Below are 5023 nucleotides of genomic sequence, written 5' to 3' on the forward strand. Positions count from 1 at the left end.
CAAAGTGTGTTTCGTAACTAAGAAAGTTCTGTCGTTCTTCTTATTAAAAGAAAAATCATTTATAAAACTTGCTGTTTTACAAACAGCTGCGAATAATATAATCGAGATCTAAAAATTTATCAGTGCATAACTGAAGCGTGACTTGGAATTCTCAAAATTTCTCGTATTCAATTTTCATTCTTCCGAGATTTATTTTTTTGCGTACTATTATACAACGAATAATTTTCATTGATCCTCTTCTTCAAAATTATAAATCAACGGCATCGAAAAAGAATTTATCACTTTCTGAAATCACTCCAGTTACTTCAACAGAAATAAACATTTAACAATAAACGTTATCATCTTCTTATTTAATTTAATCGAAGGTGATGGTAGATAATTCGTAATAACCGATGGATCAATTATAATCCTCCCCCAATCATTGAGAAACCTATATATCGATTATGTAATCAAACCACGGATCTGGATGCCGGCGTACAATTTCACGACTGGACGAAACCGTAAACTCTTCCGCGAAACTTGATCTTGGACTCGTGCTGCGACTTATCGAGCGTTGCATCGGTTTCCATCTCAGCGGCGATACATCATACAAATTGATCCTAATTGGTCCGCAATAACGAAGGAACAAGGCTTATATATACCTGCTTTCACTTTCTTCCTGCTTACAAGAGAAACCGAACCGATCGTTGCACTCGATTCGAAACTCGATCCAAAAATTCGTCTACGAATCGAATCGTCTCCACCCTCGCTATCTCCTCGAGATAACGTTTTCCCTCGAGCGAGAAAGAGAAATTTCTTTCTGCCCCCGTATCGGAATCGGAAACGTTCCAACGATTTCATAGCCTGTCGAAATTCAACTTGACTTCCGTGAAACTCGAGGCTGACCGCAGCAATATCGATTTCCACCTACGATCCAGCTGTTCTCAGCTCCAAGTGATCGTGATCAAGAAAGGTGATAGTCGATTCCTGCCTCGCCATTATGATTCTTATCTTATGCACACGGTATTTAAAATGTACTCGAGCAATCTAACTATCTTTCTTCTCTCCAACTTTCTTGTCGTAACCAATCGTTCAACAATTGAATCGATACAATACGAATCCTGATCTCAGAAATCAGTCCAAAAATCATCTTATCCTTCGATTTTTGGAAAAACAGTCTTATCTATTAACTCTCGAATTGAGATTCTCGTTGGAAAATTAGCCGAGTGATAAATCGAGATATACAAAGTGATGCAGATCAATGCGTCGATAAAACTGTAGGTCGGTGCAACAACGGTTTCGAGGAGAGAGGCTCGTTTGCAGCTGTGAATCGGCGCAACTTCGTATGAAGTTAACCCAGTGTTAACCCAGTTAAGTTGCAGGGGATGATGCACGGCCTCGCGCTTGAGACCACGCGGATTTAACGAGCCGCTTCCTCGATGACAAGGGTGGATAACATCGAAAATTCATTCTGATACCCGGTAATTGTAGCCTGAGACCGTTTACTCTATGAATCACGGCCTCGTCGAGGGGTAATATTGTCTGGCTTTGTTGACCGTTTCCAGATTCGCGATTTATCCTCGTGATAGCGGTCCTCCGCCACACTTGAGGACAATTTCTTTTTTTTTCTTCGCAAGTTTAAAAGTTCGTGTATAAATCCAATAAAATTTTGACGAACCTTATTGAATGATTGAAATTTCACAAGGATATGTAAATCGTTTATTCTTGATCGATTCATTTGATCTATTGTTAGCCATCCGTTCGAAAAAGAAGGACAAGGTATTCTCCAATGATAATAATTTTAGATCAAAGATTAATCGAATAGAAGAGGAAAAGGAAGAAAGGGGGGATCGATAAGCTGCGAATTTCTGGCCGACTTAATACCGCTGGTATTCGTTTCTTTCGCAGCCACCGTCGTTTCTCGTTTTTTGCCAACTTAATTAACGATCCTGCTAATGGCGGAATAAGAAGGAAGTAGCGGTTCCTCTGTACGTAAATCTGCAACGTGAAACCGCATCGAGCCAGGTGCGGCGAAATATATAAAGGAATACTTGTTTTCCAGCATCTTTTCACGAATGAAATGTAACATGGATTAAATAATACAAGTATGAAATTTCTTTTTAATATATATATATGTATAAATCTTTACTTCGAAGAATGATTTTACGATCCATTCAACTCTTTACACTTCACCATACTTCTCGCGTTTCGTCGTAAACCATAAGACGTAAACATTCAATAGCTCGAATGCGTAATGGGTAGTTTTACGAACGTAATACGAAATGCGAAAACGTAAAATGTACATCCCTCTTTCCCTGCGTTTTCCTTCCATAATTCAACCACAAAAATATCAGATCGTGAAAAATTTTATTTAAAATTATGTCGTCGCTCACTGCTATAATTTTTTTAAAAATTTAAATTCTACTTTTCTTTTTAACAATACGATAAAATAATTTTAATCACATTAAAATACACGTTTAATTCTCTCAAAAAGTTATTAAAAATAGATCCATACCGTTGTTGCAAGGACTTCACAATTGAACGAAGAAATAATCGTCACAGCAGGCTTCAGCTGAGGCAGAAGAAGGGCGGAAAATCGTAGCACGATGAATGGGGATCGAACGATTTGGCGTCGATCCAAGGGGCTGACAATTCGAGCACGGGAGATTTTATGAACAATAAGTTGGTATATCGGTACGAATAAGCGGGTTCTCGATACCGGTTCATCGAGTCTGGCCGTGTTTAATTTATGCGCAACGAAGGGGAAGAGACATGCACACCAAACGATTCCGTTAATGAAGTAGTTGTTTCAGCATTGTCGAGCGTTTTCTCCCGATAATTCACCGGTTTTCGATCACTAGCCTTCGTCAAAAAGGATGTGAATGGTGCGAGCAACGAGAGTACGAATCACTTGGAAGTCTGACTGTCGTCGACTGAACGTTATCATTATAACTCGTGGAAGACGAGTTTTGGAGGATTTCAAAACAAACCCAAGAGTTGGAAAATATTTACACGAATTGAATGAAACTCTATTTATATACGCGTAACTTTGAAACTAAACTCTGGAATTTGTACGAGCGTGTAATTAATTCCTTTCAAATTTTATTCATTATTTTCTCTTATTGTTGTAAAAAAAAAAAAAAAAAATAAAACAATTGTATTCTCCTCTTCAATGTCCAATCCAAAAATTAATCTTTGCAATCGATATTTAAATATCCTCTTCTCATATATTACACGTTTTGTCATCCACTCGTGCTTTTTTTTTAACTTTTTCCTTTCGTCAAAGTCAATTTGGTTCATTCGATTTTTTTTTAGTTTTTTCTTCCTTTTTTTTTTTTTTTTCTAATTTCACGCCAAAATATTACCGATAAAACTCGTTCATCTATGGCGAGACAGAGGTACTTTTATCGCGCATGCAAAAACGATTTCGCGAAATGAACAGTTCGGCTTGATTCAAAATCGACCATGACAAATAATGCTGGTGACCAGATAATGCTGGTATTTATGAAAGACCGATACTCGACGGGACGAAATATTTCCAACATTGGAATCACTCCTTTTTTTATCTTGCAAATGATGCCCAGAAATGAATCGCATCAAATAAATCACAATCGCGATAATATCTAAAAGAATCGCAGTTATATTACACATTACACGGTCATTAACGTAAAATATGTATCGATTTTCCATCCGTTCCTTCTCAAATATCAAAAAACGATTGTACAATACGGAACAAAATTATTCGAAGAACGTAAGTAGATACAATTATAACAACGAAAAGAACCATACTTTTTGCACGATCAATTATATCACACGTTTCTTCCATTTCTCGAAAATTTTTCGAATCACAGGAAAGAAACTGAGTGATTCCTGAAGTCTGATCGAAAGTACGTATCTGATAAACGATGTTAAAGTGATCAAATGAAATCATATTAGGGAATAATTTGCATACAGAAGGTTTTCTTATTTCAGAAGAAACAATTGATCCTTTCCTCCATTTTTCCCCCTTTTTCTACAAAACACGTTCCAAGCAAACTGTTTCCTCCTTTCGAATCAATTGATGTTGGCACTAACTTCGATTGATTGCAATTCTTTAAATGTTAATTATGAAATATATCCGATATACCGGATATTTTTCTCTCAATTCAGATTTTCACCACTTTCCACACCCCTCCATTTCTATAATAACAAATTCTTACCATGCAAATAATTTCCACGAATACTTTTCTCCGTTGCACGAACGAGCGGTGGTGGAGGAAGACGTGACAGGTGGGATATTTTTTCGCGCAAAAAGGGAGCAATTGCTCGACACAGAGCCGCAAAAGAAGCCAAACCCGTGCCGTTGAGAGTCCGGAGTGGTTTGATTGCGTGGAAAAACGGAAGATACGAGCGATTCGCCCGCGTTCGTGTTCTTTTTTTAGCCACCGGCACGTCGACGATGCTGTTTCGCGCGAGAGGCGGCATCCCTCCTCGTCGAATCGTGATTTATGGGACGACCGTTCCTCCGAGAAAGGAGCAATCTTCGTCACCACGACGCGATATCGCCTTTTACGTGCTACCTCCACGCGATACACGTTTCGTTTCGTTGTTGTTTTGTTGTTTCGTCGCTTTATGCAATCGCGACGATGGTTTGAAATCGAAGATGGTTTCGAAATCGCCGTTACTCGGTGCGAAATGACGTGTATGCATCTCTGACAACGAGATCGTATGCACTTTATTCCGTATCGAATGCGGGAAACGTCGGGTTTTAATCTTGCATCTCGTTCTCCTCGCTCAGAGTTGGAGTTGAAGTACTTCCTTCGAAATTTGTCTCGAGTTTTTTCCCATTCCTGTAAAAATAGCAAAGATCGATTAGCAATGATAATTGTATTCGCATTTCGTAGTCGAACAAGGATAATTCAAGGATCGAGCGTTATTTTGAGTTTTCCTCTTTCTGCAACCTGCAATAATAAACTTACGTTGATTTGGAATTACGTGATATTATTTAATGATGCAAGCAGAATGACGTTATTATTAATAATTAATAGTAATACTTGGCTTGCAA

Source organism: Apis florea, unplaced genomic scaffold (assembly GCF_048593485.1).
Source record: "Apis florea isolate Af1SG1 unplaced genomic scaffold, ASM4859348v1 contig_2291_pilon, whole genome shotgun sequence".
Taxonomy (NCBI): Eukaryota; Metazoa; Arthropoda; class Insecta; order Hymenoptera; family Apidae; genus Apis; species Apis florea.